A 21,719-nucleotide genomic window follows, 5' to 3' on the forward strand; every position below is an offset into this window, starting at 1 on the left:
TTTGCTGCACATTAGGATCACCTGGGGGAACTCTGAATAATCCCCATGCCCAGGTCCCTATTCAGACCTATTCAATAAAAATTTCTGGGGGTGTGAAACAGAAGCCAGTATTTTAAAATGATAAGTAGATAAACAGATAATTCAAATGAGAGTCAAATTTGAAAACCAGTCCAATAGGGGGACACATTTATTTTGCACAAATGAAGTAGGAGCACCTCATAGAACAAACTTGTATTTTTTGCAGGAACTGTGTAGATTCCTTAGGTTTTTCTTCATTTAGATAATCATCATCTGGAGATTCAGATAGTTCTATTTTTTTCATATTCAATGTCTATACTTTTTACATTTTAAATAAAATTAAAAAAAATAGCTTTTAAGTTTATGTATTTATTTTTCTTTATATATCTCACTTGACTCTAGTAACATGTTAAATAAGAGTGGTAAAAGCAGACATCATTGTTTTGTCCCAGATATTACAGAAAAAGCAATCGTTAATCATTGAGTGTAATGTTAGGAACAGGTTGTTTGTAGATCATCTTTATGAGTTTAAGGTTCCTTTCTTTTTCTACTTTGCTTAGAGTTTTTTTCTTGTCTTTAATCATGAGTGGGATTGGACTTCGCCAAATGCTTTTTCTGTTCTAAATGATATGATCACATGATTTTTCTTCTTAAGTCTATTGATATGGTAGATTACATTGTTTGATTTTCAAATATTGAGCCAACTTAGCATAACTGGAATAAATTCCACTTGGACATGGTCTATTATTCTTTTTATACATTTCTGGATTTAATTTGCTAATATTTGTTTAAGAATTTTTACAGCTAAGTTTATGAAAAATATTGGTGTATAATTTTCTTCTTTCTATACAATCTGTCTAGTTTTGGCACCAAAATAATATGAGCCTCATAAAATAAGTCAGGAAGGGTTCCCTCTATTTCTGTTTCTTATGAAAATTATACAAAATGGATGTCAACTCATAACACCAAAGCCTGAATATTTCTTTTGGGAGTTTTTAAATGAAAAAATCAGTATTTTTAATAGATATAGGATATTCCAGTTTATCTATTTCATCCTAGCTGAGTTTTCATACTTTACAGACTAGAGACTTTAGTCCATTTCTTTTAAATTTAGAGTGTAAATTTATTTATACTACACTTGATCTTAGCCAAAAGGCCAAGAAGTGATGTAAATTTATTTATAATAACTTGTCCCATATTATCCTACAGAATATATCCTGATATTCTTGGTTACATTTCTGATATTTGTGATTTGTGTTTTTTCTCTTTTTATCTTTGTCGGTTTTGCTAGAATTTTATTGATTGTATTATCAAACAACCATCCTTTTGTAACATTGATTTCTCCCTATGGTTTTCCTACTTTTAATTTAATTTTTTTTTGCTTTTTATCTTATCTTTCTTTCTATTCCCTTTGAGTTTATTTTGCTCTTGTCTTTCTAGTATCTTCATGTAGGAAATTAAATTATTGTTTTAAGGATATTTTCTGTTATCCTTATATAATGACATTCTTTATCCCTAATAACTTCTTTTGCAATGAATTTTACTTTGCCTAATATTAATTAGTCACTACTTTGTTTAAAAAAATTGATGTTCTAGACACACAGACCAATGGAATCGAATAGAAAATCCAGAAATAAACCCACAGATTTATAGTCAGCTAATCTTTGACAAAGGAGCAAAGACTATGCATTGGAGCAAAGAAAGTTTGTTCAATAAATGGTGCTGGGAAAATTGGGTTGCTACATGCAAAAGAATGAAGCTTGACCACTACCTTATACCATACACAAAAATCAACTCAAAATGGATTAAAGAACTAGACATAAGACCTGAAACCATAAAATACATAGAAGGAAATATAGGCGAAACACTACATATATGCACATCAAAGACATCTTTACAGACACATCACCCAAAGCAGTGATAGTGAAGGCAAAGATAAACAGCTGGGACTACATCCAATTAAAGAGCTTCTGCACAGCAAAAGAGACAATAACAAAAACAAAGAGAAACCCTACTGACTGGGAGAACATTTTTGCACAAAACACTATTGATAAAGGACTGATCACAAAAATCTGCAAAGAGTTGATGAGACTCAGCACAAACAAAGAAAATAATCCAGTCAAAAAATGGGCAGAAGAGCGAAAAAGAAACTTCTCTGAAGAGGAAATACAAATGGCCAACAGGCATATGAAAAAATGTTCAACATCACTTGTAATCAGGGAAATGCAAATCAAAACTACCATGAGATACCATCTTACACCAGTGAGAATGGCACATATTAAAAAAACTAGCAACAACAAATGTTGGCGAGGATGTGGAGAAAAAGGAACTCTCCTGCACTGTTGGTGGGAGTACAAACTGGTCCAACCACTATGGAGAGCTTTGTGGAGATTTCTGGACCTACTAAACATAGAGCTTCCATATGATCCAGCAATTCCACCTAGGTATTTACCCAAAGGACACAGAAACATCAATTCCAAAGAGCACCTGCACCCCCATGTTTATAGCAGCACTGTTTACAATAGCTAAGCTTTGGAAACAGCCCAAATGCCCAAAAATAGATGACTGGATCAAGAAGATGTGGTACATATACACCATGGAATATTACTCAGCATTCAAAAAAGATAAACACATGCAATTTGCAGCAACATGGATGGAGCTGGAAGGGATCATGCTCAGTGAAATAAACCAGAAAGAAAAAGAAAAATACTGGATGGTCTCACTCATAGCAGGAATCTAGAAAACTTAAGTAAGGGACCAGGAAAAAGAATAACTTTAAGAAAGAAAATATCAAAATCAACAAACAACTATGAACAAGAGACACTCTATGGGGGTGGGGGGTGGGGAGGGGAGGGATTGGGCTGCAAATAAGGGGATTGCAATTGTATGGGGAATATAAAAATAAAATTTATTAAAAAAATAAAAAAATTGATGTTCTTATGATAAATCTTTTTTTGTTTTTATTTTCAAACTGCCTATATCATAATATTTGTAGTTTCTTATGAACTGTATATAGTTCTATAAAGCTTACGACCTAATCTATTCTTCTAGTCTCTTCCTTTAATTGGTTATTTATATCATTTACACTTAATGTAATGAATACTGTTATAGACTGGTTTGCCTTTGTGGTATTTTTTGTTTTCTATGTGTTTGCTTATGTTTTACCTTTGTTTCTTTTTTATTTTCTGTTTGTTAGCTTTGTTTTTCATCCATGTTTATCTTGTTTGCCTTCTTATGGGTTATTTGAACACCTTTTAAAATTCAATTTTAATTTTGAATACATTGAGTAATTTTTTTATAGTTTCTGTTTGGTCTTGGTATTATAGAGTATGTATATAACTTATCATAGCCTACTATAATCTATAGTCAATATTTTATTGCTTTAAATGAAATTTCAAAAATTTACTTCTATTTAGTTCTCTTGAAATTTAAGTATGATTTTCTTTCTTTTTTTTTAAGATTTATTTATTTATTTATACAAGCACTGGGTACTGTCAGAAGTGCGGGAGGGTGAGAGAATTCACCAGAGCCAGAGTGGGGAACAGAACTGGCAGAGTGACGAAATACACTGCTGAGGGGAGCAGTGGGGGTGGCAGGAGAGGTCTGCGTGCCATGTGGGACCCTCGCCAGCAGCTGGGGATCGAACAGGCACTGCAGAGGCTGCGGGTAGCTTTGCAGCCCAGTGCTCAACTGCTGTGCCACTAGGGGAGGCCCAAGTATGATTTTTTTTTTTTACTGTTTTCTCTATATATATTGAAAACCATATCAGATGGTGTCATAATTTTTACTTATCAAATAGGATTTGATTAACTCATGAGATGAGTAGTAGTCTCTTTCCCCCTATTTTTAACCATTCCATAGTTTACCTTTCTTTTCTGAAGTTTCCTGCCTTCTTCTATTACTATTTTCATTCTGTTTATAGGACTTCAGTCCCAGTAGGAGATATTTGGGTTTCCCAGAGTTATTAGGTGTGAGATTCAGGAAGCACTGTGCTTTAGGGAAACACTAAATATGAATCATGTCATGCTCCTCAGTGGGGGGCTGGGATACACTGGGTCAATTGTCAGGGCATATTAGGCCTACTAATATTGATTAATGTTGCTGCAGTAGATCAGCAACCTTGGGTGTAGACCTACTACTATCATCGCTTTGTATTAGACCATATGTGGAATGGGACCCCATTAAAGCTTCTGCTGCTGTCAAGGCTAAACTCCATTTTAGAGGTGCTTAGATATAGATCTAAATACATAGCCCGACTCTTGTAGCACCACTGCATTCATTTCCTATTGCTGTCACAAAACTTACCATAAATTTAGTGACAAGAGAACACAAATTTATTATGATAAGTCTGATGACATGGGGAAATTTCAAAAATTAATGATGTTAAATATCCATGTATTATGGATATTTGGGTAGGGACCTGGGAGTGAGAAATTCTGGCTTGTTGCTTCTGGAGTCAAATCATGGTCTACAATGAGTCAATTCATGTGAATGATCATCTCTGAAAAGGAATTTTTCTGTCTTGATTAATGTTCTTCCTTTGCAAATATGCTTGATGTGGGTAAAAAATCAATTGGTAGGTGCTGCTGTCTCTTATGCCTGGCAATAATCTTTGTTGACCTTTACTTCTCCAGACCTTTATGAAGTGGTTTTTAGCTTTGTTAGTTTTCTTAATGAGTTTGTAGTAAATTGTGTCCATAAAGTAGATTGAATTCCTCAGGGAACGGTGATGGCTACTTGAGTGTATTATTACATAAAAAATATGTTGTTTACTTCTCCCCTTTTCTTTTTGTCCAGTTTTATCCTGAATGTAAAGAATGTGTTATCCAAAATGATGAATGTGCATCTGGTGAAAACACTAATGTAAGGGATGAAAATTCCTGATGATCGCTTCTGTCAACCCAAATACACACTGAGCTTCATTTGTAAACAGACAATTCTCAGATCTTTCCTTGGAACAGATCATATAATCGGTCTTTGTGTTGATTTTGCATTCTGTTCTTTAGAGGCAGAACAAATTAGAATAACTGGCTGATACAGGAAAAGCACAGAGAACTTTCCTTTATTTTTGTGATGTATCCTTTAATAGGGGTTGGAAATGAGATTGGAAGTATGAATATGAAACTCAGAAGAGCAATGATGAAAGAATATTGTTTCTTTAAAAATATTCATTCAGTATTGCCCCAGAAAAAGGACAGAAGAAATATGAAACTGGAGAGACTATAAAAGAAATAATATGATTTTCTTGGGTGTGTTAACAATGCGAGTGTGGAATTAGTAAGAATCGGGAACAATTCTTTTCCACCAAGGACTCAGGAGCAAATGAAACCATAAATACTCCCCATTCTTGGAAAACCTTTTGGAGTAGAAATCACAGAAGGGTAACAGCAATGCATCAGGACAGAGGTGTTCAGAGCAAAGGGATGGAAAGAGAACAAAGGGAGAGTGGATATTTTTAGAGCTGTCATTTTGAAATTTACCTGCTTCTGCTTCAGTGCTGCTTTGCCATCTTATGGTCCAGTAGAAATCCTCAGAGCAGGAGCAGCCATATTTTAAAATAATAGGATTAGAGCAAGTGACTTTAATCAAGGTCTCCTTAGTTCAAGAGCAAGGAGGGAGTGTGTTGAAAGAGTGAGACCACAAGAAGTTGTTCACTAGGCAAATTTCCCCTAAACCTCACTAACTAGGAGAAATTGACCATTGGATTATGTCCCTTGAAGGAAAGAAAAACTATTGAAAGCAAAGTGATAAAGAGTATAAAACCTATTTAGAAAACAACCTGCATCGTTTTTGACCATCTGCTGATGATAATAGTGTTGGCTGGAATTTATGAGTCCTGCTCATTCACAATGAAGGTACTTCCTTGGGTAATAAGTTCCAGGAAAGGCAGAACTGATTGTACTCTTAGAGTCCAGTACATTATTGGCATGGAGTAGAATTAATAATGAATATTTGTTGATTGTCCAAATGAGTGGGTGTGTGTGATTCATATCCTATTTGCTGGCCCAATGCTGCAGATTTTCAGTGTCAAATTGTGAAAGTATTTATGACGTGGCTTGGCAGCGTTCCCATCTTGTGCACGAAGATACTATATCATAGGACTGCATATTGACATCTCAAAGGTCTCACAGGAACTATTTAGCAAGAAAATAAAATTAGATTCTTAATCATTTATAAATTATAAGATGGCCAGTGCACTGGTAGTTTGACCTATCCTCTGACAATCACGGAAATGTCCCCCGGATCGTGAAGGCATGGTCAGAGTGATTATGAATTTTGGAGTCAAAATATTCCTCAGTATTTATTGTTTTGAATTAATAAAAAAAAACTTCAGTTGCAGCGTGGCATTTCTTGATTTAACATGAAATCCAAGAATATAGAGGTTATCTAGAGACTTTAGAGGTTATCTGAAATCTGCAATGGTAAAATTCCCTTTGCTATTGATGTTATTGTCTTTAACCAAAAATTCTACATCAACAAGGCTATTTTTTGCATGGTATTCTGGTTAATTTCCTGTTCTCTCTAAGGAAGCAGTGGGGTGGTTGGTTTGAGACAAGGTGGAGCTTCCAAAGGTGAAAAGTATTACTTTGTTTTAATTTCCGGCTACCCAAGGATGAGAGAGGCTCAGGACATTACCCTCTGTATATGATGTGTAGCAAGTTATATTGTGGTTTGTTTATGAAATTTTATAGGTTTATTTCCTATGTGAGTTTGTGTGCTCTTTTTGAGTTTTGATAGAGAAATGTTTTGTAACTTTGGAACACTTAGAGTTCCATGCTGTGGTTTTATAGTCCATTCTATTAGGATACAGATACCCTGCTTAGTTCTCGGCACTATAATGTAATGGTAGTGTAAAAAGTCTTTGTGTACTAATACATGACCCAACAGCTGCTGAGGCAAGGAGAGGAATGTTTTAAAACTGCATGGATAACAGAAATTATATTTAAAAATAAAAAATCTTTCTGAATTCAACGTGCTGTTCATTTAAGTTACTGAGGCATATATTAATATTTTAGGGAAGCCTCATGTTAGTTCTGAGTCTGTTCTTCCTATAGACGTATATGAAGGAGTCCATATCTACTTTTTCCCTTCTTTCCTTGCATCCTACTTTCCTTTCTTTTGTTGCTTCATCCAACTTCTTTTAATCTACCACACCTCACCTGCATTTTGAAGCCATTAGTCTTAGGATGACTGGAAGCAGTGTGAAAGGTTTGTACAAATTTTGCACTCACGAATGCATGCCGACCAACTGCTATCTTAAAGAAAAGGTCTGAATTTACCACAATAATTCTTTCTCTGAATCTTTGAATAGAAGAAACTGGGCCACGATGTTCTGATAAGCACAAAGCCTTCCTCTTGACAACTTGGTTATTGTAATTTGTCAGAATCATTTACCAGTTTGTTAACTAACTCTCTTCTCCCTCCTCCCATTACTCACAGCATGGGTGATTAGTATCCTAAAACATACTAAGTCCTCTCCTATCTTTATAAATCTAACTATAATAGCACTCTGCTCTTATTTATTGTAACTTACTTTTTTTTTTTTTTGTGGGGAACAAACCTGCGCTGCAGAGGCAGCGGGCACTCTCGCAGCCCATTGCTCCGCTGGGCCACCAGGGGAGGCCCTGTAACTGTTACTGTTACTATCTTTTGTAGTAACTGTGATTTTAATTCTCTCTAAAATGAAAAAAAAAAAAAAAACCCAAAACAAAAGAACAAATAGCAACTTCCAGGTAGCTATTCAAGCTGCATTTTAATTTCTTTCTTTCTTTCTTTCTTTCTTTCTTTCTTTCTTTCTTTCTTTCTTTCTTTCTTTCTTTCTTTCTTTCTTTCTTTCTTTCTTTCTTTCTTTTTCTTTCTTTCTTTCTTTCTTTCTTTCTTTCTTTCTTTCTTTCTTTCTTTCTTTCTTTCTTTCTTTCTTTCTTTGTCCTCTCCCTTCCCTTCCCTTCCCTTCCCTTCCCTTCCCTTCCCTTCCCTTCCCTTCCCTTCCCTTCCCTTCCCTTCCCTTCCCTTCCCTTCCCTTCCCTTCCCTTCCCTTCCCTTCCCTTCCCTTCCCTTCCCTTCCTTCTATTAGTGGGGTACAGGCCAGAGTTGCGGGGTCGGGGCTAGGGGAGAAGATTCACCAGAGAGAGCGGGGAGCAGACCAGGCAGATGTACCGAAATACACTGCTGAGGGGAGCAGCGGGAGAGACAGGAGAGGTCTGCCGCGCCATGTGGGTCACTCCCTAACTGGCCCGGGATGGAACTCGTGCAGCAAAGGCCACCGACAACCTCACAGCGCTGCACTCAACCACCTGCGCCACCAGGGAGGCCCCTACAGCTGCATTTGAGCGCTTTAGAATGAAGACCTCAGAGTTTTCGACAACGCTACCACCTTATCACTAAAGCAATGGAGGCTGAAGGTGGGGTCCAGTTAGGGAAAGGGGCTGAAGACCAGGTTTCAAGATGAGAGTTGGCCAGGACTCAATCTGAACAGTTTAGAAATAGAAACATAGGTCTCTCGTTTGCCAAGAAGGCTGGCATCTGGCCTCTGGGGCAGGATTTTAGGCAGTGGGCAAACTGGGGCCCTGGCCCTCTGCAGTAGTCACAGAAGACCAACCCATCTTTGGACAGTGCTTTAACCTCAGCTGTATGAACAATGCGTTCCGTTCTGCCTGCGGAAACAGGCCAATCTAAATCTGTACCTCAGATACTTCCTGAGAATGAGCTTGGACAGGGGCAAGTTCAGTGCAACTTCTTTAAATCATTGTTCCTTACTTAGAGGTGGACCTGTTAAAACTCTCCAAGTGATTCCATTCTCTTTATTTTACTCTATACTTAATTCCAACAGTTCTATGAAGATTATTTAATAAATGAATAAGCAAGATCTCAAAGTAAGCAGATGTCAATATATTAGACATGGAAGAAGTGGAAAAGCCTGGAATACGATACCAAGAATAGTGATCTTGGTAAGTAAGAATTGAGTTATTACAAATGGAGAGAAATTCGGTAGGAAATTAGTGCTCAACACCATATCCTACTCTTCTCATATCTAGACGTTGGTTTCTAATTCTGTTTTGACAGTGGATCTCAGTATGATGAATTTTATTTTATGTCAACACTATTCCTCCCAAAGAAATATTGTGAAGTTTGAGTGAGAGTAAGCAAGTTTGATTTGCCTATAGCTTATAAACTACATTTTGGGAACAAACTGGAATAGAAGAAAAAGGAAAAGAAGAACAAGGAAGGAAAACAGCTAATGATGGTGGAGTCTCTCACTTGTATTTATTGTGTCTCTTCTTGAAACTAAATATAGAAATTCATTTACATTTACTGATTTTTTGGATCATGATTGGTGTCCCTTTTTTTCCTTTGCTCTCCCATCAGTTATTCCTGCCAGCCTTGTGCAGCCTTCAGTTTTAATAAGCATGCCTCTCTTGTTTCCATCTGCATTATTAATACAAATGTTGATTGAAATGATGACCCTGAGTAATCAAGGAAACATTAAATATGTTAATGGATACATTTCTTAATTTTAGAAAAATTTCCTAAAATGGATATTTAAAATATCTTTTTTGTAGTTAAAAAAAATTCTCCTCATGTACAATACCTCTTTGCCTAATAATGTCATGTAAATGAAGAATTCTTGTATATTGGTGAATACACACTAATCTGTGTATTTTTCTGCAGGTCTGATTAATCTACAGGTGATGGTTCATTTTGTGGGCCATGGTCTCCCTGCTGTGGACTTTGTTTCCAATAAAGCTGTACTTTCTATTGTGATTCAGTTGGTCTTTGTCATAATGTCAGGTATGAATTTCTAGAACTCTACATCACTATACAATTATTTTGAATTCATGATCCAGGTTGATCAGACTATACGATTATTTCACTTCTTATATAATACTTCAGGCAATACCTCAAGGCCTGTGATAAGATAATTTAAAATAAACACAGGTATGTTCTAAATATACTAGTTACTAAAGATGTGGATTGGACTAGGTATTTCCCTCTTTTTAGTGACATACATAAAAACATGTTTTTGTTCCCTGGCTGATTTATTCTATGATTATGACCATAACAATAAATATTAAATTTCATCTGATATCTAAAAAAATGATCTGAATTAACAAAGGATATTGTGCTATGTATAGAGATGGTGATACGAATATGGTTTTTAACTTCAAGGACCATGTAAAGAAGAAGAAAACAGTCACATATACAGCAATTATGGCAATTACATTTGTTTCCTAAGATATTTATGAAATGGGTAAAGTGTTAGAAAGCCTTAAACAGCCAAATCAGTATCAGAAATAGGTGCACACTTTTTAAAGGCTATTTTTAATATCTTTTACAGCCACATGTAGGAAATAACATAATATTGAAAAGGTACTGGTTTTACTTAAGCAATTTAGCATTTTAACATTCCAAACATTCTCAGAATGAAATTAAATCCAGAAGGAGGTTCCTCTTCATCATCTCCTGAAGTGGTCTTTTTTCATCCACAATATTTCCCATTACCAGGAAACTCCCATATTATTTAAGTTTCATTAAGCAAAGACAATTTTATGAATATGTTTACAGACTGACAAAAGTTTTGAAAAATAAGTTGAGACAAAGCATCAATTATTTCTGCTCTCCTAAGAGTAAAAATATTTAGGTTGAGTTTTAGAGTTCAGTGCCCTTAAAAATGACCAGATGTGTCCTGTCAAATGAGGTGGACACTAGCCATATGGGACTATTTATATTTAAATGAAACTCTAAAATACAATAAAAAAATTCAATTCCTCAGTTGCACTAGGCACATTTTAAAGGTGTTTATTAGCCACGTGTGGCAAATGGATACTACATCAGACATAACAGAAATAGAACATTTTCATTATCACAGAAAATTTTATTGTGGAGTATTAATTATATGCCTAAATATTCACAGAGAAGGTAACGGATACCTTAGGACATAATATCACTTCCCCAACATCACAGCTATTTTTTTTTAAAAGAAACAGAGAATGACACAGAGGCAATCATGACAGAGACATTAAAGAAACCTAACAGCTTGTGGAGCAGCCAAAGTAAGTTTTGGTAGTGTACACTTAGGTGTTAACAGGGTTGAAGCTCCTCATGGCTTGCAAAATCTACCTATTAGAATTTGGACTTCAAAATTTTTATGCAATGCATTCTATAACAGAAAATATTTCAATGAATAGCTGCCAGTTCCATATTTTCAGCCACTGCTGTGCTTCCAAATTATGTTTATCACTTTCATATAAGGGCACCACTCTGAAATGTGATGGTTTATCTGACCCCAGAGAAATCAAGAAATCTTGTGGGGGTTATGGCTATCTTTGAAAAGGTTGATTTTTAAATGCATCATGCAGACTGGCCCGGCTTTAAAAGGGATTCCTGCCATCACACAATCAAAATGTGAAATCTTTTCTCACCTTGCTAAAGTCAAAGATAGTCCCTGCATTTTCATTATTTTGTTGAAATCCAAATATTATTTTTCCATTCTCTAACTTGTTTTCATCACAGTGTGATCAACTATTGCCAAGGAAGGAAAGGTTAGATTTATCAATCAAAGTTTGCTATAGGCCCTCTAAATAATTGAACCCTCGGGAGAAACAATCCTCATGTATTCTTTCTCTGTTGTTTCAATATCTTCATAAAAAGTCATTTCAATATGTTTGGTCCTGTCGCAGAGGTCCTGTGAAGTGCTTATCTTTCTTACAGGTCCAGAAAGCCTCTGAGTCAGATAAAGATGGGTAACGAGAGAGAGTGAAGGAGAATGGGGAGTCTCTTAATACTCAGAAAATGACAATATTCTAAAACCTCCTTGAACTGGGGGCAGGGGTGCACAAATACCTATGCTCAAGTTAGAAGAAAATTGAACAGTCAAAGATGAATACTGTGAATTCATGTGATCAACTTTCCTTCTAGAAATAAAAATTTCCTCCCTTCATTTTCCCCACCTTCCTGTCTCAGAAAAGAATTGGGAAAGTTGGAATTATGGCCCCACAAATATTATGTTAATCTTTGTGGATTATCAAGTATCTTTAAAATTCCATTTTCCTTGTTATTATCTTGTTATTTTTATTAGTCATTACACATGTACCATGCCTTATTAGCACTTTATTTTTATAATATCCAAAAGGACAGGTTTACTATATTAAAAAAGGGGAGAATAAAGAGACGCTTGTACAGACACAAGCAGGCAGGAAGAACCACCCCTGAAAGAGACAGGTTGGTCAAAAGAGACACCTGTATGGACACGGGTGGGCAGAAGAGCTGCCAGCACTTTTATTTCTTCTCAGGCAATGCTGGGACCATATATTCTTTCAACTTTTTCTTACCCCTCGATTTTTTTTATACATTCTAAGTTTTCATATATTTAATTATTGCTCTTTAGTGCAGTCAAAATTCATCTGCCTACCTATTTATCATTTTAATTTTTCTTCCTTTATAAAATGTCTTTATTTTAATCAGATAATTTTCCTTTGGCCTGTAGATCTCTCCTTATAATTTTACTCAATCTGTTGTGATGAAAACATACTCTCTAAATTTTTTTTTTTAATTTTTTTTTTTTTATAGAGGTATGTTTTTATTTATTTATTTATTTGTTTGTTTGTTTGCTTGTTTATACATGTACTGGGTACAGTCAGAAGCGCGGGAGGGCGAGAGAATTCACCAGAGCCAGAGCGGGGAGCAGAGCAGGCAGAAGGACCGAAGTACACTGCTGAGGGGAGCAGCGGGCGGCAGGAGAGGTCTGCGCGCCATGTGGGACCCTCCTCCGGTGGCCGGGGAGCAGCCGGGGATCGAACCGGCGCCGCTGAGGCCGCGGGCAGCCTCGCAACCCAGCGCTCAACCGCTGCGCCCCCGGGGAGGCCCAAAACATACTCTCTAAATTTTGCCTGAAAATTTCCTTATTTCATTTTTCCTCTCAAGCAACAATTTCTCTGCCTCTAGAATCCTATATTTACAGCTACTTTATTTCAGTACTTAAAAATGTTATTGCATCAATTTCTGGTGTTTGTTGAGAAGGAGGCTGTTATCTTAATCTTATTCTTTACCCTTTAAAAGTAATCTCCCTCTTTTTCCTCTTTAGAAGGCTACTTTAGAATTTTTCTATTTTATGTAAAATTGTACAGCGGTGGTCTTATGTATGTTTTTCTTTATTTTTATTATTTTAGTAGTTTTTAGTTCTTACTGAATTTCTGGCTAAATATATCAATTTCAGTTTGGGGAAATATCTCAGCAGTTATTTCTAAGATGTTGTTTTCTACATAAGCTCTCTTTTCATTCTTACTTGGATTCCAATTAAATGTAAGACAAAAATATTTGCTGTGCTCCAAATGTCTCTAGTGCTCTTTTCTATAATTTTTATTCTTTCTGATTTTCATGCTTCAGTCTTTCTTAATATTTTCATTATTGTATCTTTTAGTGCTTTCTTCCATTCTGCCTAATCTACTACTGAGTTTTTAAGTTTAGTTAGCATGTTTTTCAATGTTATCATTTGAACTTCAATCATTTTATAGTTTCTGGTGTCAAACTTTTTATCTTGTCATCTATTTTTTGAACTTGTTCATATTTATCAAAATATGCACAAACTTTAATAGCTAGGTAATTTGTGCTTTTGATTCTGCTTTTTGCTCTATTCTTATTCTCCTTTTCTTGGTAGTCTTGGTGGTTCTTCAATGAATATGAAAAGTTGTAGAGAAGCTGGATTTCTTTGAATCTCAATTTATCTTTCTGGCATTATACACTAAATTTTTGCTTTGATTTGGTATTGTTTATTCATTGTCTTTCCTCACCCTTGTGTACTTAAGCTGATAATATCGCAAACATTGTGGATGGATGTCCAACTAAATTTTCTGAATTGTTCTCTTTCTGGGATCTTCGCATTTAAAATTCTAGTTGCCCTGTTATCTCTAAATCCAAATTTAGTTTCCTCAGTCCTATGATATTGCCCTAAAATTAACTGGATTTTCTATCTATCAGGAGACACATTCTGCCCAGCTTTCTTCATCAAGAATTTCTAAATGCTTTGACTAGAAATGCATATGCCAAACATTTGTCTCACTTTAGTGAATTTTCTTTCTTGTCATATTTTACTTTTCTAGGTCTTGGTTACCGCAATAGCTTTCTAATGCCCATAATCAAGTGTGGCTTAAAATTATCTGGCTTATCTAGGATGCTTTTGCAAGGTAAGCCGATGACACTGGAAACAGCACCATTATCCACCATTAAAAATTTGCTGTTTTGTTGTTCATTGAATTATAGAACTGTGTTCTCCAATTCTAGAGTTTTATTACACTAAATTTTCCTATTTTCACAGGCAGATTGTTAAGATTAAAAATCATAAGTAACTAATATGTTAACTTTAAAGGAATTAACTTTGTTTCAAACATAAATACAAATTAACTCATGAAATATGGAAACCATGTATAGATTCTTTTTATTTCTAAAGAGTAGTATCTAACCATCTTTGTCATGAAATTTAATCACCATGAAGAAAAAACTATTCATAAAGTCAGCATTATTAAATAATCAAGTGCAAAAAATCACTTTTCTTTCTTACCTATGTCATCAATTAACTCCCAACTGTTCAATAAACACAAAAAGGCATGGGAAGGGACATGGGAAAATAGACTGTCATAATAACTATAATATAATATATGATAATATAATATAATTATAGAAGAAACAAATTGTAAATAAAAGGATTTTCTAAGAATATGTTGAATTTCTAAAGAAATTCAAGATTAATACAAAAAGATTTAAAATAACAATACCTCAGTGAAATTTATCTCATATTTTTTTCTGACTGTTACGTTATTCTCAGATTCACACAAAATTGTTTTTAACTGGACTTCACAAATCCTATTTTTACTATGGTATTAGTGACCCTGAATTTTAAAAACTAAAACCAAGGCATATGGCAAAATAGTTGAAATTGGAACAGTCTCCAAAAACCCAGGGCCTATGACTTATTTTATCTATAGAAAGAAATATTATATTTCTCTCTCATTCTAGGATAAACTTTTCTTCATACCTGCCAATCTACTTCAGCTAATGTATTATTTTTACAGTGCATTAGTGGAAATTAAAAGTAAATTCAGTCAAACAGTCACTTCATACACCAAAAAGGAAAATTAGTCAACACAACTGTCTGACTGAAATGAATGAAAAAGGTCCAAGACAAACAATTGTCCTAGAAAACTTGTATAAATGCAGTGGTAGTGTCATGCGCAGAATTAATCTTTTCCCACCCTTAACTGGAGAACACTCTGCCAACCAATTCAATCACTCAAATAATCCTGAATTTTAATATTTCAGTTTCATTTGCTCTCAGTTAATGGTGACTGCCCTTCCTTCTCCTTCATCTGTCAATCAATAGAGAATGTCAGAGCAGGAGAAAAGCAAAATTGGCATATTGTAATGTACTGCCTTGAATTCTACAGCTTCAAAATTCTTATACTAAGTTCAATAATGATCATGAAGAGTCTGGTTCTGAAAGAATATGTAAATTGAACCTTAGACCCTTGGAATTCCCTTCCAGCATGAACACCCCTCATTTCTGGCTCTAATAGATTATAAAATACTAAAGAGGAATATTTTAGTGGTCAGCAGAAATATGACTAGAGCAGACATGTTGGGAAGAAACACTGTCATCTATGATCGACTTAAAAGTTGACTTGTCTTTTACTGTAAACTTAGAATCAATGTGAAGTTGGTTCTGCGAAATGGGCCCAATTTTTGGACTTTTTTTAAAATATGATAACTTTTAAAGTAAATTTTAAAAGTTGTTTAAGGGATACTTGAAAACTTAAGGCTTGTTTATGTTTTTGAGTTGCCAAATTTCTAGAACAAATTTGTGTATTTGAAGCACTTAACTGTAGAATATAAACAGCACACAGAAAGCCACAAAAAAAAAAAAAAAAAAAAAAAAAGATTTTTTTTTCCCCCTACCTCGAAAGAGCTCTGCTTGTTTACATAAGCGATAGGGCATGTTTATGAGACAATATGTCAGGAAGGAAAGAAAGGTGGTTTCCTTAGTTTAAGTTGATCACCCCAAAGATGTTTAATAATATCTTACGAAGGGCTTCACTGGTGGTGTAGGGCTTAAATCTCAGCGCTATCATGCTATTACCGCAGCTGTGGCCGGAGATCGTTCCTGGCCAGGGAACTAACCTACACACAGCACCGCAGAACTCTCCTGTCTCAGCTGTTGCTCCCCTCAGCAGTGTATTTCAGTATACCTGCTTGTTCTGCTCCCCACTCTGTCTCTGGTGAATCCTCTCACTCCTCCACCTCTGGCCTATACCCTAGCTCTTGTATGCATAAAATAAATAAAAATAAATCTTTTAAAAAATAATATCTTATGAAAAGGGTCTGCATCTAATCATAGGGGCAAGTAAACCAAGTCTTGGCTAATAATACATTTTCTGGTAGACTTATTTTTGTGATAGTAGGAAAAGGATATGACAGAGAAAATAGCAATAAAGATATTGAGGTGTTCCACAAACTGTCTTGTGGAATACAAGAATAGCATGCAGGATTATAAAAGCACTTTACAAAGAGTCAGCTCTCATTCATGCTACAGTTTTTTTTTTTTTTTTTTCAGTTTGTGGACTATTCTTGTTCTTTTGCCTCCTTCTCTTTCCTGCCTTTTGTCCATTTCATGTTTCTTAGCATACCTGAAAGAAGGCAAGGTGAACAGAGTAGGTTAACTGTCAAATCAATCCAATTTTCTATTTTGTAGTACCTCTCACAGTAAGAGTATACATAGAGAGCTTTAGAATAATGGAAAATAAGAGTGTCTTGGATCTGTAATAGGCTTGATATTTGGGCAACCCTTTACTCATTTGGGAAGATAAAAAACAATTAAATGGTGTAAATAACTAGAAATGTATAAATTTATTCAGCAATCAATTAGTTATTAAAAAAAGAAAAAAAATTGTTTTCCCTTCTGATATAACATTAATGGGCATTTGGGATTATCTATCTATCATCATCATCATTCCCATTGATCTATCGATGTCTACCTTCCTAGTCAAGTCTAAATATTTTGGATTTTATGAATTTGTTAGTCCTGTGTGTATTTTCCTTCAGATATATTCCTTTTCCGTGTCTTGTGTCTTGCCCTGCTGGCTCCTGGAAGTTATACATGCAGGGGGCCACTGGTAACTGACTCATTGTTTGGATTAATGAGAATAATGGTGTGAGACTAAGGAACAGGAGGAAGGGAGAAGCCAGGGTGCTTTTATGTCTCCCTGTCTGTTTTTGTGGCATCTATGATAGTAGTATCACCAACTTTGGACCTCACCAGGATGAAAAACCTGGACTTTGGGCTTTTGTGACATTTTCTGTTCCCTTTGCCCTAAAGCTTAGGAGGGTGTTGACTTCATGTTGTTCAATAACCTTACAATCCTTGGTAGGTCTCAGAGCTCTTCCTTGACCTGTATAATCAAATCTTTGTGCTACATTCCTTTTATTTTACCAAGTAAATTGTTTGTCCCCCTAAGATGCAGTGGATAAAACAGTTTTTATAAGTCATGAGTCACTAAACAGTAGGTACCCACAAATTTCAAATGTCTTCAATATCCTGAAATTACTAGCTTATTAGCTTCTTTGGCTAACTGTAATATTTCAATCATATGCAAATAACCTGATTTGGGGGTGTCTTGAGATAGTCCATATGCTTCCTTCCTCCAACTCCACAAATTATCTTACCAATATCACAGGTGAAAATCCTCTTTTAACCTCATAATGTATGAGATGGAGGGAAGATTGTAACTATGAAGCGCAGAGTTTGGAATTTGTTCGTACATTTAAAGTTTCAGTCACACCTCTGTTTGCTCCATGACAATATATATATTTCAAATATTTCACCTACATGAAACTTAAAAACATGCCTTTTAATCAACATCCACTTGAGATTTGTTATTACAGCAGTGATTTTTTTTCCTGCAAGGCATTTTCCCACACGACACAATATGAATCCTTCCATAACACCAGGACTCCAAGTAATGTCATAGATTTTAAGCCTTTTTTTTTCAATATATGAATTTTTTTTGGAGATACAAACCAACAAGTTTGGCAAATGTACAGTATCATAATAGTTGGATTCCATTCCCGTAGTTTGTAGAAGAAATCAGAAACTTCTATTGTATCAGAAAAAGGGGAGAAAGGTTTGGTTCTCAATTGCAAGAGTCAGCCCTGCCAATACTCTTTGATTGGACCAGAATGATCCCTTCAAGGTTGAGAAGGATTCCAAAATCTCATGAATCCAAATCCATTTCCCCACAGACACTGCATTTAGAAATCCGGCTACACCCTGGTTACTGTGTTCCAGTTGTAACCATTTTCTTTTCCGACTCCTCAGGGAAACTATGATAACTTCACGCTAACTTATGATCATATTTTCCTTACCGAATCTTAATACAGCATCATTCCAATGATATATACAGTGAGTATTTAGCACCTGGCTCATTGTAAAAATGAAGCCACATTTATAGTCTCATCAATTTCTTTGGTGTAAACACTAACACCACGGCCAATTTCAAATTACCAGCAGAGATCGCGGAACACAGAGTTGGGAAAAGATGTGTAATGGCATATTTTTATATAGTATTTTTGCCATACAAATATAATACAGATGAATAGCCGGCAGACCATTAGTAATAATAAAATATAGTAAAATAATTAGGAACGGCATGTTTTGTGTGTCTGTTTACTGTTTTGGTATACTTTATTTCAAAATAAGTTTTTTAATTCAAATTTCAATCATGGTTGTGTTCAACAACACAAAAAAAGCAACAACTGGTTCCTGCAAGCCAGCATGAGCTAACTGCAGCCTTCCATTGTCTTCTGTGTCATAATATCAATTGTGGTTTTGACCTCCAAACACAAGGAACTGTTTAGGAATTGTTATCATCATGGCTCGTGTTCCAGGACATGTCTTCTCTCAGAGAAATGCAAAAAAAAAAAAAAAAATTGTTTTCTACGTCCTTTGTTATGTAGCAAGCTATGAACTAGGGGATGGAGCGCTGTAGGGAGGCTTATTTCATACATCTTAGTGTATAGAACAGTAACACACAAAATGAAAATTAATTTATTAGTAGACTATTTTGCTGCATGAAATTTTCATTAAGTCACCGTACCATGCAAAAATGCTTCTCCTCCCTCCAAGTGTTCCAAGTTGTCACAGTGGGCTCACTTCCATAGCACTCTCAGTTAATGTAGATGGCAGCCCACGATGACACAGCTGTCCTTTCCATGACACAGTAATCTTGGCTTCCACTGTTCTCTGCTACCTCCAATTCTGCTGCTGTGCAATATTTTCTCAATTTTCTGGGGCTTTGGAATCATCTTCAGACTTCGTTCTTTCCTCTCTATTGTGGCCTATTAAAGATGTCTTTGAGCCAAGTTTTTTTTAGCTCTGGGATAGCACAGATTTAACAGGACAGCTGCTTTGGTTTAACATATAATCCTTCTACCTTGTGGGACATACTAGATGCTAAGGTGACTGGGTCAAAGCAATTTTGTAAAGTAGTCTTTAAGTTGTGTCTGGTAGGAAACTTCTCTCCAATGATAAAGATTTTGTTCTGAACTTAGTCTTAGAATAGGTTTTTCTTAGCTGTACTGTTGAAAATATTTTTCTATAATTTATCCCAGAATGTTCAGTTAGTATATATGCATTTATAGTAAATGTTTTTGCATATACACACACACACATATATCCATATACATTCTACTGGTTCTATTTCTCTGGAAAACTCTGGCTTTATATATCATTGCCTGATATATTTAATCTTGATTCTGTCAATTTTAGCACCCCAATACTATATATGGTATACATCCTAATTTTATAAGCATAATTAACTTTTTGAGTAAATCTTTGAAATAGAAGGAAGAATATTTTCTTCATATTTGTAACAATATAAGTTTTTTCACCATCATAGATGCCAATGATTATTTTAGTAAATTGATTTAGTAAAATACATCCAACTCTGGAAATTATGGAGAATATTTTTAAGCCAGCTCCTAACTGCAAATCATAAACCTTCACATTTAATACATTATTGCTTACATGTTTGGCAAGATAAATCACTTAAAGGCATTTAAGTGGCTATTTATGTATACTTTGAAAATGATAGAGACAGATTAGTTGAGATTCCTTTAAAATACTTTTGAATTTCCAAAATATTTAATAAGATTAGTTTTTCTTTGAAGTAGAATTAGCTTTTGTAAATAAAAATACAGATTTCTGACGAGAAGGGCACCAAACTAAAGTCATTATCTCCACCAAACTAGCATTGTATCTATCAGTAAATAGCTGTGTAACTAGCTTACATTTGTGGATTGTGTGTCCCTACATATGAGTGTTGGTGAAAACCAGATCAGCTCTATGTTTTCAGGATTATGACACCCATAAGCAAGGGTGTGAGATAAGCAAAGGTTTTCTTGCTATTTCTCACTCTCTCTGAACTCATTTTACTGACTCATGTTTTTCTGAACCTTCTTCAGACATGGAGAGACCATGGAATACTCCCTCCTCCCAATCAAACTCCATTAGGAAGAAAAATCTGACAATCATTTGTCATAAGTGTAAATAATTTAAAATGTTTTCAAATGTTATTGATTCTCTTAGTTTGTTTCACATTTTAATAAGAATGACATTTTTAGCTAAATAACTGAAAATTGAAAGTGGAATTTTGATGGACATAGTATAACATGGAACAGGAAGAGTTTTTTCGACACTTTAAGGAACTCTCAGTGTGGTTGCCTACTTGGTTAACCTATAACATTGAGTGAAGGGCTCACGATGTTACAGGAGAGGACAGACCAAGAGGTAGAGGAATTTTTGCTGCCCACACTTCATTAATTCATTAATTACCCATATGTACTAGGCATTGTGCTAGTTTATATGTGTGTAGTGATTAATGAAGATGGTTCTTGGAGATTACTACCTACTTTTTGTGTTTACTTGTGATCATGGAGTCTATAAACTTATCAGCCTGATAACCTCAGGCTGTCAGTGCACTTAAAACTTGCACTGTGTAACACTTATCTAGCTCAGGTGATAAGTAGATTGTGAATAATGTTTATAGCTACGTGGAAGACAGGAGCCATGCATTGCATCTTCCTTCTAACCCTGAAATATTTCCTCACTCTTGCTGTTTCCATTCTCTTTTGGTTCTAAGGAAGAAAGGGGGGAAATGTATTACTGAGACCTAGAGACAAATGAAAACATAATATTTTGATCATCAGTACCTGAAATTGTGTAGCTATGTGACCAAATTTAATTGACATTAGTGCAACAAAAATATGATCATTTAAATATTAGTTACCAATATTTATTTGACCCATATACCCAGCGAGGTATTAGACATTAATAATATTCAAATTTATCATCAAATATGAATAACTTGACTAGAGAAAATTCTTAGAAGGGACTTCTTTAGCTTCCAATATTAATTCACTAAAACTCAATATTGTCCTTTATAACATTGGGAATGAAAGCTTTACTTTTTAATAGAAAATCTGCTTCTCAAAATAGAACCCTTCATTCCTGGCCTATACTTATTTTCGGAAGCAGTAGCGTTTGGAGTATTGAATCATAAAGACATTTAGTATTGAAAATTCATTTCAGGCATGAGAGAACTACACACACACACATACACACACACACACAACTATTAAAATGAAATAACTAAACAACC

General features: G+C 35.1%; 1 pseudogene; it reads right to left on the bottom strand.

Annotated features, from left to right (window-relative positions):
• Positions 1-1,101: 1,101 nt before the first annotated feature.
• On the bottom strand, positions 1,102-1,186 carry LOC119233219 (U2 spliceosomal RNA; annotated as a pseudogene).
• Positions 1,187-21,719: the final 20,533 nt, after the last annotated feature.

The sequence above is a fragment of the Talpa occidentalis genome, unplaced genomic scaffold, assembly GCF_014898055.3.
Source record: "Talpa occidentalis isolate TD23 unplaced genomic scaffold, MPIMG_talOcc4v2.1 talOcc4.7, whole genome shotgun sequence".
Classification (NCBI taxonomy): Eukaryota; Metazoa; Chordata; class Mammalia; order Eulipotyphla; family Talpidae; genus Talpa; species Talpa occidentalis.